General features: G+C 40.1%; 1 pseudogene; it reads right to left on the reverse strand.

Moving 5' to 3' along the window:
* Nucleotides 1-2236: 2236 nt before the first annotated feature.
* On the reverse strand, nt 2237-10854 carry LOC147421570 (uncharacterized; annotated as a pseudogene).
* Nucleotides 10855-14257: the final 3403 nt, after the last annotated feature.

Genomic DNA, 14257 nt, shown 5'->3' on the forward strand with positions numbered 1-14257 from the left:
TAGTGATAAAGTTAAAAAGTGTTTCACTCTACTTGAAACTAGAGGAAGCAATGAAAATTTTAGTGAATGCTTTGGGTTTTTCTTTAGTCTAGGTTGCCTCGTCCCTGGCAACGGTGCCAAAATGTCGGCCGACTGCCAAGCCTCACGATATCGATGCTAGCAAAGCGAGAACCATAGACATAAAATGTCAATTTGTGGGACGTAGCTGACCTAACTAGTACATGGAGGCTACAAGAGATAGCTAATCTTTCAAAAAACCCAAGTCTAATGTGCTCTCACCTAGATTGGTCTCAGGTGTGCAGCAAACACCAAAAGCTAACCTTCTTACCACAAGCCTAATACGACAAATTTGTATAGCTATAGTGCTCCAAATGCAACAAAACTTGCTACTGAGAATGTGTAGAGTATCCTCAACATCCTCGTGTGCTCAAAAGTCATTTTTGACTCTTGGACAAAATCACACCAAAGATAAACATCATGTTTACCGCAAGCCTAATACGATGAATTTGTATAGCTATAGTGCTCCAAATGCAATGAAACTTGCTACCTAGAATTTGTAAAGTACCCTCATTAACCTCATGTGCTCAAGGGTCATTTTTTACAATTGAAAAAAACATGTGGAAGATAAATATCCTATTTTGGGCATGTCAATTTCGAGCTCCAAAGCACTCTATAGCTTCCTTAGGACATAATCTATCTAGTCCTATGGTCGAAACCAATTTTCATGCATGCATGGTGTGTAAGGAATGAAAAAAACTCGTAGATGGACACGACTAAAACCACAATCTCATCACGAGAAACTTACGTAGAAAGAAAGAGCTTTCACCTGTGAGCACGTCAGTATGCTCGTAATCACAATGCAACACCATACGATGGAGACACGAAGAGATGAAGCAGTAGAGGAATCACAAAATAGTATTGCAACGTACACTCACTTTTATTATCCGAAACTAACAAAACTCTTACAAAACTTGGTTGTTATACCTTAGCCATAGGATTTAAAATGCGCAATGTCTGGTGTCCAAGACCTTTGAGGCTCCACAACTTATTGAATCTACAGTATAGGCACACCAACTGAGCTATTCTTTATAGCTTGGAACTCTCATTGAGCCCGTAACACATTATAATTATTACAATGGCTAAATAAATCAAAAAAATTACAATACATGGCCATTTTAGAAAATTGTGAAAATGTGTAACTCCAATCTTTACTACTTCTTCACAGTTTTCCTTGGCTTGCATTGTAAGTCTTGGACCTTTAACAACTTCTATTAACTAACTCAGCTTAGTTAACAATAGCGCTAGAAAATTAGTATCACTCTCTACTCAAGCAATCTACCTATATCTTGTCTCACCGCTCTAGGTAGTCACGCCATTTCGGCACTCAAACAAAGTTGAAATGCTACAAAACTTTAGGAAAGAGTCTAAAAGATCTAGGGGCACTATCCTACCAAATCTGATCGCAATCCAACAAGGTACCAAAATCACAATCCATCATGATCAAGGTCATGAAAACTGCAACAAAATTGTCCAGAAAGGTCTCCCTACGGTTTAGGAACACTCTCCTATGGTCGATACGTATAAAAAAACCATTTATGCACTCAAAACAACATCTTTAGCTCGTAGACAAGTCGTCGTTCGCAAACCACAACAAAATTAAGAATGATTATACTTAACTTAAAGAGCACAAGACAAGGAACACAATGCAATTGTCTGAAAAAAATTTGAATTACCAGAGCTTGAGAAAAATCAATTACAAGTTGCTTGAGAGTAGCCACTCTCAATCGTATGCTCAAAAGGTCCCAAAACTTCAAAAAATGATACAAAGGTCTTGTTCAAAGTCAAAAATTTGAGTTTTATACCTAGGGCTCTTTTGGCCAGTGGTCGGCTTACAAGGCTCAAAACTCAAAATAGAGATTACAACTCAAATTTTACAAAGGTTTGGCTAAATAATCACCCGGCTCAATAATCAGAGTCTCTCACATTTACAAAGATTTCTCAAAAAAAAATTGTGGAGTACAAAAATGATGGCTTTATAAAGAGGTGGCCAACTAGGAGGGTGTTTGTCTGGTCCATCTGCTAATAAAAACAAAATTAAAATTAAAATTTGAAAATAATTCAAAACAATATAACAAAATAAGTGAAGATGACTTACACTGATGTTTTCATCATAGACTAGTTGTTTTCATTCAGATGTTGAGGGACCCCTCAAGCTTCTCATGGTTCTATGGCTCTTCTACAATTGGAATAGTACTTCATCGTTTTCTACTTCATTTGGAGGAAAGTGAGGGTCCTTAATAGTTTGTTGTATTGAGAGAAACTCCTCTTCAATAGGTTCACAATATTCCAAAGCCTTATCAAAACATATTCTAAGAGCTGAGTCAGAACATGTTTGAAGTGGTTAAAATGTAGATTCTTGCTCCAAAAAGTCTCTGTATTTCATTGGCTCATCTTCAGTACCCACATTAAAATTCCATCTTTGAGCAAGAATAGCAAGTATTTCATCTTCTCTAAGATTGAAAGCTCTTTGAACATCAATCAATAGGACATACTCAGATTCATTAAGAGGGAAGCCTGTCAGAAGAATAGGTACAGGTAAGTGTTCCACAAGCTTACTAATGCTTTCAAAGACCCTGGTATATGATCTAATTATTATAAGATCAAGATTTTAAGATTCTTGCTCTTCTGATAACATGTTCAGTTCTTCTTTAAATTCAACATCTTCATTAACCTCCCCATTGATAAGACTACTAGTCTCTTTCTCTTCTAACTCCCCTTCATCATCTCGAATAAAAAACAAGTACACTAAGAAGCCCTCGTTTCTCTTAAGAAGTCGACACTTATGCTTGCACTTTGGATAGTGAAAGAGAACAATTTTGTTATTCTCGGGAATTGCAACATATTTTTTGTTTAGTCTTGAAGTTGCTAATAACAAATCTTTTATCATATTTATTGCACATACATATAATTCTTTAAGGTAGGTTATCTCCCTAGCCTTCACCAATCGATCATATTTTTAAAGCTTACTCCTCTAGGAAAGATGAATGAGATGATAATATTTTGAGATATGAAGAGAAGTATTAAAAATTTTGTAGTAGAGATTATAATTGTCAAGGGCTTTGCTTTCATAGATTAGCCCTATAAGCAAACTTTATGGGTCCTCTATTTCTATCACACAAAAACTAAATAAAGATTAATTACGCACCTATTTTTATAACACAAAGTTACCTATTTTGGTTTTCTTTTTCTCATGCTCAGATTCCAAATCATCGTATATATTTGAGGAGTTCTCTTTGGAAATGTCATCTTGGGTTTCTTGCATACCCATGGTCTATATCACAAAAAAATAAAGTCCTTAAATGCACCTATTATGCAAAAAAAACCCATCTTCCGGTGCATCTCTCTCTCTCTCTCTCTCTCTCTCTCTCTCTCTCTCTCTCTCTCTCTCTCTCTCTCTCTCTCTCTCTCTCTCTCTTTGTGGCTAACAATAGCCACGACAGCTTGGAGGAAAATGTATCATTGCAAGGCAAAGGCCATGACCTGCAGCTTGGCAATGATGTGAAGAGAAGCTTGCGGAGCTGTTTCCATTGCAAATTACAGTAGAGAGGCTTTAGTTAGTATTCATTGGCTAATTTTTGGGATAAGTTCCTTCAAAGCATTTAAGTTGCATGTACTAATATTCCTGATTAGATTTTGAGTTTTCCTTTAATAAAAGAAAGAAATTTACAAAACTTATGGCGTAATTATACGCAAAAGCTTCAATATATTGACCTTAAAATCGAGAGAATTTCAAGTTTTCCCTTACTTTCACCAGTTAGGGAAAAGGTATTTTTCTAGCCTTGAAACGCTATGAGGTTTTTAGGCAAGATTTTCAGTATGAAACATGTTGTAGAATTTGTACTTTCATACTGGCTGTGATCTTATTTCATTAATGCCAAAGAGATTTCTCCGAATCCTTTTGCTTTGTCTTCCATGGCGAGAAAAATCACCAAAGGCGAGCATGTTTTGAACCCGATTGATTGAGGATGACAACCTTCACACATTGTGCTAACTAACCCACATGAAAGTGTTTTCTCCTTGGGTAGCACCTCACTCCTTTGAAAAAAGTGGGCATGTCCTAGTATGTGCCCCCAAGCCCAACCATATGCACCCTGACCTACACCATCATCCCGCTCCTGTGCAGATGAGTTTGTTGGCGACCTTGATACACTTGCCATATGCAAGCACTCAATCCATCGTCTATTTTCACTTGGTTGGCCTACTCTTTTTGAGTTGAAATGTACTAGTTGACATATCCCCTTGAAGATTCCCTCTAGTTTGATTGCCTCGGTCTTTGTGGTTACTACCCTCGCTTCCTTCTGTTAAGGTCACTTCACCCTCATAGCCCCCCCCCCCCCCCCCGCCCGGTTTCTTCCTCTAAAGCATCACCAATCACAACACCTTCCCTTGACTAGAAATCCTGTGTGCCAAAAAACATCTTTAGTTAGGGTATAGGCCATCAAGGTGAATACATAGGTGATGGCATCCTGGGAAAGGCCTTCCCTTGATTGAACACTGATAGTAGAGAAGTAGAGAGAGAGAGAGAGAGAGATAGAGCAAAATCCGCTCTCTAATAATCAAACCCTTCATGGGCAACCTAATATGGGCAAAGCTCTTCATCACAAGCACCTAAAACATCATGACGCCACACACACACGAAGCGTGATATCCACTTGAAAGATATTCATCAACGTGAAATGAGGTGAAAATTGAGTGCAATTAGTGACACAGGATATTCATCAACCACAAGAATTGATAAAGTGGGGAAAAATTTGTGTGTGTGTGTGTGTGTGTGTGTGTGAGAGAGAGAGAGAGAGAGAGAGAGAGAGAGAGTCACCCTGAGAAGATTCTCCTTGAGTTCATCCAAAATCTTACAGACCTTCATATGTTTCTGATTTTATTGATTAGGCCACACCTACTGGGTCACATGTAGACTGCACTAGAGAGAGAGAGAGAGAGGAACAAAGTTTTAACTCTATGAGAACTACACTACCGACTTGTCCTCCTTGTAGCATTTGTGAGCCCTCTAGCACGTAAGAACACTACCAACTTGTCCTTTCCTTGTAGCATTTGTGAGCCCTCTAGCACGCGAGAGAGAGTCTCTCTCTCTCTCTCTCTCTCTCTCTCTCTCTCTCTCTCTCTCTCTCTCTCTCTCTCTCTCTCTCTCTCTCTCTCTCTCTCTCTCGCTCGTTCGCCCACGTGCACAAAGGGTTCGCCTCTGTATCTCGTCCACTTTGATGTTTTACTTCATATTTGTGTGGTGATGCGCACACACCCATATCTTGGTGTTGTGGTGTTTCTACAAAGAGTTCCCATGGCCAGTACCATTTGACTAGCAACTAATGGTTTAAGTCCTCTTTGAACTTCATGCAAGAGATAAGCTAATCTCAATTGTCAAAGAGGCCAATCAATGCTAGTAATTGAGTTCTAGTGTTCCAGAAGAGATGTCATCTCCCACATGAAAGAAATGGTCGTAAAAAAAGACTCCCAGTTTAGCAAGTAAGACCAATTTAGGATTTTGGGAAAATTGCATAAAATTGGGACAATATTTTTTGCCTCTGTCTCATGAAATGAGATGGCTGATGGTAAAGGATCCATGGTGTTATTAGCTATAGTTTGTAGGATGAGAGCTAACGTTGAATGATGTCCTCATATATCTTGTCTACAATAATTGCCATTTATAAGAAGATGTGCATGAAAGGCTAGTTTTCTACAAATTATGCAAATCCTCACTGACAACCACTCTTAAATTTTGAGTATGATTCTCCCAAACAAAGCTTGTCTCAAACTTTAGGATGAGTCTTCTTGCCAATGCATAAGTCTTGAGCTTCTAAAAATTCTAATTGTGCTAAAACATAGAAATATGAGTGTAAAGAAACACATGATGTTTTATTCCTTATGATTGCTATGGATCTCCACCAATGACTAGTGACTTTTGAGAAAAACTAAGACCAAAAGTTTTGTCAAGAGACATTGAGGGTCAAGCTCTAGGTTCAAGCTCCTTGCCAATGCATTGACAAACAAAAACAATTGTAGAGTCTGTCTAGAGACATGGTGCTCAAGCTCTAGATTCAGGCTCCTTGCCAATGCAAACAAAAACAGTTGTAGAGTCTTTCTGGTGACAACAAAAGTAGGAAAGATGGAATCAAAATTTCAGTTGAGGCTCAAATCTATGACTTGTAGACACCCTCAGAGCCATGTCCCACCTAACACTTGCAGAGGCTGGAGAGGCTCACTCATTGTTGCGTGATGTATGTACTCATTGTTGGCACACGACTCTCAGAAAGCACAAGAAAACTTCCAACCTTTCGATGAACAAGTCAGGGTGTATGAATTTGCCCATTTTGTTGCAACAGTTTCAATAGGCTATTTGCTTTGTTGAGCTACTTGTCCACTGCCACAATCGGTTGGCATGCTGATGCTTTGTAAAAACTCATGATCAAGACAAATTTTGGAGCGCTTATATAGCTTTGATTCATCCCCTTCAAGTGTTGGAAGCACTTTGCATGACATGGGCACCAAGTTGTTGTTGTCCCGCTGAATTGAGTGCCTGCAAGGGCTCAAGGTGGTCCCTTGGAGGCTCAAATACAGTTCACCCCAAGTCTAGCACAAAGTCTAGAACCAAATGCTCCAACCCGAGGTCGAGCCTCTGGGGTAAAGGGATTCTCTACTCTTATCTAAGTGAACTTTGAAGAAAGGGTGTGGCCCATCTTCATGATGAAGAATCTGAAAGCTCAAGCGAAGCTCAAGCCATAAAAAAATAAATCACAAAAGAACACTTTAATTTGAATTTAAAAATTGGCGGCCGTCATAGACTAACGACAGATCTAAAAACGTTATTGTCCACCATGGTGAGCCTCTCGGCATTTATCCAACAACCATCTACCCCACTCTCGCCATGCTATACCTCTCAGCATTGAGTCAACAACCATCCGCCCCATTGTCGCCATGTTGAGCCGCTCGATAACGGTCTGCCTCCACGTTTGTGCTAGCAGACCATGTTGAACCATCCATGATCCATCCCACTATCTCTTGTACTGTTGTTAGCGTTTGTGGTTCTGCAAAGACAAATGCACGGTGTGAGGCGACAATCCCAGCTGCTGCCGCTACAAGAAGGGGCAAACCGGCAGCTTTGGAGGATGACGAAGCAAAATGAGAGGCTGAGGTGGATGATGATGAACCACTCAATAGCCATCCACCACCACATTTGTGATATCACTATCACCTGCTACTGTCTATCACTATCCATGTTGAACCTCTCGGCAACCATCCTCCACCATCGCCTACTGCCTTGTTGAACCTTTCAGCAACCATCCGCCACTGGTGCCTACTTAGCCCACGCTAAAATTTTGGAAACTTGACGGTGTTGCCAACTGTGTGTGTTGCGAGTAGCAACTTGTACAAAGAAAAGATTTTTTATTCATGCAGCCTCAAACTCACCATTCAGTGCACCACCATCATTCCACCCTTGAATCATAATAAGCAAAGCACAAATCATGGGCTCTTGTCCACCACTAGGAGGTTACCCTTGTCATGGAAATGTCAATAGGTTCATGGTTGTTAAACATAGCTTATTTGGTGAAGTTGCTTGACAAGATAGTGAATCAGGTGCAAAAGACTGCAAGTGGATCGGAGCTGCTACGAACAATGGAGAAATTCTTGTAGGCCGCAAGGGGTGTGCATCCTTTTGAAGAGAACCTCATACAAACCTCTGGGTAGCTAGAAGAGCTATGCCATATTGTGCCAGTCAGCTCACATTAGGAAATTTTGGAGGTCATTTGGAGGGCCTTATTGAAGAGAGAGAAAAGAAGGTGCAACCAATGAGCAGAAACCTTACGTAACGTAGAAATGCATGGAAAATATCACAAAAGTGAAAGAAAACATTTTAAAATATTGAGATTTGTCCCATTTTCGTAAGGTAACTTCCTCGTCTCACGAAGTAGGGCCCACTGCCAGTAGTCGTCAAGTTGCTGAGACCTGACTATTGATTGATAGCTAACTCTCTCCCTTCATTAAGAGATATCCACTCCCTTTATGAAAGGCTTTCAAAACTCATTCTCCCTCCATTATAGCTATGGCTTTGTCTTCTTCCCGCCCAAGAAGTTCTAGAGGTTGCTCTACACTATCCCCAACTAACTTCACCATTAGTGTGCCAAGAAGACCATGTAGTAGCATAAGCAGTATCTCAATCTCAAACTCTCTCACTACAAATAATAGGTGGCAAGAGCAGAGGATAAGCAAAGGTTCTTGGGTTCTTATGCAGCCAAGAAGGAGAAAAAGCTTGAAGGCAACAAATACGTTTTGTTCTGCATGGAAAGCAAGAGTTCTGGATTTCAAAGTTGAGTTTGGTAAGAAGACTATGAAAGAGGTCTTTGTTTAACATGTTTTCACTCACTATGATGTGATTGCTAATGGGTGGCGATGTCTCCATGGTGCATAATCCACGGTGCAGTTGTGAGTTAATTACTTAGCACTCCTCTATAAATGTTATCGTACATTTCAAATGTGAATCTTTTTTCTTCTTCTCTTATTACAGATATTTAATTAAGTTATATAGATGCTTGTATATTTCTATTCTTTTACATTCACAGATGTTTATCCTTCCTCATATGAGGAATGGGAGCCACTGGAGTGCATTATAGGTCTCATCTCTGTGACCCATGCTCATATTGGGGTCTTGCAGTATGCGGGCAGAACTAGAAAAAGCCTTGCAAACGAGGGTATTTTCTTTAATGACCATTTCTACCAACTCAATCAAAGGAATCGGAGAGGAGTGTTGGTGAAGGTTTCATTACCAACTAGCTGGAACTCCATGGATTGGCCCGTTCTCGACACAACAATGAGTGAGGCATTGAGGAGCAAGCTCTATAGGGATGTTCAGAGGTCTCTCCAAAACTCTGTACCCACTAAATTGGTGAAACTTGCAAATTTCTGTCATGTTGGTCTTTTTGTTGATTTATTTCATACCTGCAATGTACATGTTGCTAAAACTACGCTGCTCTGCAAATCATTTGATTCCCTCTTGTGTGATAAGCTTCTTGATCGAGGGTGGTGTGTGAAAGAAATGGATGGCATATGTTGCGAGATTGCTCTTGACACTTTCGTTGTCAAGTATATGCTTGCAACACAGACATTAATAATCTCCTTTTGGTACAAGCATTCTCACATTGTTGAAGGTTGCTATGTGCCTATGGATCAAGAGGCAGCAAGTTTGGCAAACAATGCTGTCATAGACGTGGAAGTGGTGGACAAAGACCTAAATCTTATGAAAATAATTACAATAAGGCAGCAATGCAATCTTTTGTAGCTTCGACAAGACATAGTGGAGGAGACTACCGACATTGACTTTGTAAACTTTTAGTTCTTGTTGGGTGGACGAAGAGTAATGCAACGAACGGAGAAGCATTTTTTGTGTGGAGATATTTTTGGCCGTATTCAAATCGTACCCATGTAACCTAGCCTGAATGGCTTCAACAAAATGTAACTTTTTTGACTAGTTAAATCTTAATATCAAGTGTTTGCTCACAGCTCTCTCTCTCTCTCTCTCTAAGTATTCGAAACACATAGACAGCTAGACATTATCAATTTAATGTATAAACAATGAGTTACTAAGTACAATTTTAAGTAAAAATTCCGATGTGCTCAATGGGCTTAAGTACATTCCTTGCAGGTATGGGACCTAAATGTCCTCTAGGTAAAAATCGTGAAGTTGCCCTTCAAATGAAGGTGGGGAAATAGTAGTGCTGGTTGGATTAAGTAAACCCTTATGTGGTGTGTCATCGATCAACAAAGCATTGAGAGAATTATACAGCACATTGATATGTTCAAAGGGCTTGTAGAAAAGTGATACATGAGCTTTAGTTGGGTGAAAATGTCCCGCAATGGTATTACAATTTCTTTGACTATACACAAAATAAAAATCAGAATTATGAATTTAAGCCAAAATGCAAAACTATGGAAACAAGGGGATTCAAGTTTTGGGGCTGCATTGAAGACTAGATAGAAACCCTAAACCGTGGAATCAAAAAATTCAAAAATTCCTTTGTGTCTGGTCAAATTACTACTCTGAAATTTCCCAAGTGAAAACTACATAAATTGGAGATCTTTGTAGGTACATTGTACGGCTCTTGTAGCAGCAACAAGCCATTGAGATCCATAATAATTAGTCTCTGCAATCATTGTGTGCATACATATAAATAGTTAGAAACAAAAAAGAGTATATTCTTTAAGTACAATGGATATTACCAAAACAACCATATCTACTTGAAACAAGAGTCCATACTGGTCATGTCTAACGTTGACATTCTGTTCTTGAGTATTGATGTTCGCTTCTGTATTACCAAAGGTATCCACCTCGTGTGGTTGTGCAGTACACGACTCTTGTGTTTCCATGGCCGAATGGTTAACTTGTTCTGTTGTCTGTTCCTGGCTTTGATTTGCAATGTTGGCCTCCTTCTCTACATGGCCTAGACACTCTGTATCTTCTCTCGGCTTTGAAGAACTCTTCACATCAGTAATTACTGGAGCTTGGAATCCCTTAGATTGATCATGTGCCTCATCATGTGCCACAATAATAGGCACTCCCTTATCCTCCTCTACTTGGCCTAGATCCTCTGTTGCATTCCTCGGCTATGAAGATCATTTTACATCAGCATTTTCAAGATCTTGGTCAACTTCACATTGATCAACTCCATCATCCGTTTCAACCGCTCCAACTGCAAAGCAAACCGGTGCCTGTTCCTCTAATACTGGGTAATTTTTAGGGATTTGGTTTCCAATGGTGGAAACTGGCATGACTTCCTCATCACCAGTCATTTGTTAAAGTTATTATACGGTCGTCGACAAAACTGTCTATGCATCTAAAACTCTTGGAGTTGAAATAGATAGTAGATGTTGAATAATTGATGCACGGTACCTTTCTAAATATTCCAAGGTATAATTTTCCATAGCATTCTGCAAAATTAGGTTAACTTGTGGTCAATGCTTCAATTAATAATTGCACCAAGTTGGTCCAAACCATAGCACGAAAAGTTGACACACATTTGGTTAAACGAGGCTTTCGTAACAGTCCAACAGAAAGCACATTGTATGTAAAGCGTGAGGGTGATGCACTTCTCATTGTGGTTCTTTATGTTGATGATTTGCTGATCACTGGACCAAATGAGAGACATATTGCTGAATTTAAGGCTGATTTGAATGCTACTTTCAAGATGAAAGATTTGGGGCTGTTGCAACATTACTTGGGTATACAGTTTAAGCAGTGTGATGGTGGTATTGCCTTGTGTCAGAAAAGTCACATAGAGACATTGCTATGTAAGTTTGGACTTGAGGATTGCAAACCTATTGCCACTCCCATGGAAACAGGTTTGAAGTTGAGTCTACATGATGCTGGCGATCCTGCTGATGTCACTCTTTACCAAACTGTTGTTGGCTGCCTCATTTACGTATGCAAAACGAGGCCGGATATTCAGTTTGCAGTCTCATAGGTCAGTAGATTTATGCATAGCCCAAGGTCTAAGCATTGGCAGGCTGTCAAGAGGATTTTCCGCTACCTTAGTGGCACTTTACATCTTGGCTTTTTTTATCCCAAGGGGGGATCATTGCCACCAGACTTACATGCTTTTTCGAACTCAGATTGGGCTTGTTGTTTTGACACGTGAGTGTCCACAAGTGGTTTTTGTTTCATGCTTGGCAGTTCATGTATATCATGGTTGAGCAAGAAGCAACCTACTGTGGCCACTTCGAGTTGTGAGGCTAAGTACAGGGCAGTCTTCACAGCTACTGTTGAGTGTATATGGCTCAGACTCCTTATGGATGATTTGGGTGTTGGACAGGACACTGCCAACACTATCTACACTGACAATCAGAGCGCATTGGCAGTTGCGAGGAACCCAGTTTTTCATGCTCGCACAAAGCACATTGAGGTGCATTACCACAATGTTAGGGAGAGGCTCTCCGCAGGAGAGATCAGCTTGGCTTATGTGCCAACACAGGACAACCTTGCAGATCTTTTCACAAAGGCATTGTCTTGTGAGAAGCTTGAAGCTTTCCGCAAAGCTTTGGGCTTACTCCCCTTTGTGGACTGATCCTATCCTCAGGGCATGGCACTTCCCTTTACTCATGTGCCAGCTCTCGTTCACTGCATCACTCCAGGGGGGATTTGTTACCATATACATGTGGTAGTGATGTGTGTGAACACACTAGGACCGCAGGGCATTTTTTCCCTCTTTAGGAGGTTTTTTCCCCCGTGCATTGTATATACGCCCATCACTCTAGGGCTATCTATCTTTCCATTGCACACTAAGTAACACACTCTCTATTGTGTGTGTTGAGCTTCCTTTGTCTTCTCCAAGCTGTGTGTGTTTCTCTGCAACCCTAATTCCAACACCCCCCCCCCCCCCATCTCTCTCTCTCTCTCTCTCTCTCTCTCTCTCTCACACACACACACACACACACACACACACTCTTCTTTTGTTTACAGTCATGGATTGCTGAAAATGACAACTTTATTCGTTGTTGAAGAAGACAGCGCCTCCATGGCAGGGATGCAACTCTAGGACAATATCTTCCTAGTCTATGTGAGGCACCCATTCTAATCTTCCACAACAGAATGTCACAAGAGGGAAATACTGCAACCTATGCTTTCAAGACATTATCTCACTTCTTAGGTGGTCCAATGCTGCCACAAAATGTAGACAAAGTTAACCTCGTTGACAAGGTTTTTGGGAGAGAATGTTTTGGTTACTTGCCAGGATATATTGGGGGCCGTACAACATATTACTACACATACACAATAATGGCATTATATTTAGGGAAAGAAAACCCTACTGAACTCTTAGAGTATGGCAACATTTAATGATCAAATACAAGGGGAGGTTCCAAATGATATTTTCAAATCATCAAAAGTTTGAAATAGTTGTAATACATATTGAATTTAATTCTACAGGCATTTGTGGTACATTCGATCATCTAAACTCTAATTCTCTTGTTCCACTGATTATTGGCATATTGCATTGTCTCCCTCCACCTCATTTGACTTTCAGGAGCACTTGAGTTGTTGAATGTGTCTGCTCGCTTTCTTTTTTGAAGTTGCAAATGTCTGATTGCCTGTACGGTTGCTGAAGAGGCCAACACTTGCTTTTGTTGCATGCGGTGAATGATTCTGTGATAAAACCACTGAAATAACTCCTTCAGACTATTTGCCTTATTTCAAGAGCCTCCATGCTGTGTGTGTCTAAAGTAGGTATTTCTAGCCATGTAATGAGACTTCTCCAAGCCCTGGGTGTTCCATATACCTGGATTCCCATACTTTTGGATGAAGTATGGCAAATGATTAAAAATAATGTGCTACAATACAAGAAATTTATTTAGAAACTTAAACACAAACTTAGTACTTTGACTATCTAAGGTGCTTTGAATTTACCATGTAATGAGTGATTTGAGTGTCAGTCCATGCTGTCTTGAAGGATTTTTTCAGTAGCTAAAGGTTCTGTTTAAACTTGCTGAGATTATCCTGCGACCAATCATCATTCTCACACATTTGAAATATGTGTCAATGGAACACCACACATCACCCTTTGCATTGTGAGTTGTTGGCTCTTGGTCTTTCGTTGCTAAATAAAGTTTTTTACAGTGCACATACTCAACTTTGCTAATGTAGGTAGAGTGATATACTCTCCCTTGCTTTGTTAGCTTCACATCTTTCATACCTTAAGGTTTAGATAGAAAATGGTGTGCTTTGACCCCACCTTTGGATGGTTTGCAGGGTACATCTTTCTCATTGGTTGACCTTTTTTTGTCCCGCTGGATTTTCTGTCATAAAAACTAATATCTAATTCTCCATCATGATTTTCTCATGTTAAACTGATCATTTAATATGGGGAAGTGCCAGGGGAGAAAAAGCTTGAATATTGGTTAAGCTGGTAGACCAGCCACAGTAGGGATCCAAAGGAGGGAAAATAGAAATCCAAAGGGGGGGCCATGTGCAAAAGAGCAATGTGCAATAATGGGCTTAAAAGACCTAAGGTTCAGCCCATTAAGACTTCCAAAATGCTAAGGTTCCAAAATTCAAAGGTTGTGTCCAAAGGTCAAACATTAGGGAAATTGGATGCTTTGTGTGTGTCCCAAAAGTCTTCATGTATCCCTACATAGGAGGGGGCAAGCCCTAGTTGTAGGAGATGAGAGAGGAACTCACACACGCACACACACACACACAAGC

Source organism: Adiantum capillus-veneris, chromosome 27 (genome assembly GCF_014529385.1).
Source record: "Adiantum capillus-veneris isolate H3 chromosome 27, ASM1452938v2, whole genome shotgun sequence".
Lineage (NCBI taxonomy): Eukaryota > Viridiplantae > Streptophyta > Polypodiopsida > Polypodiales > Pteridaceae > Adiantum > Adiantum capillus-veneris.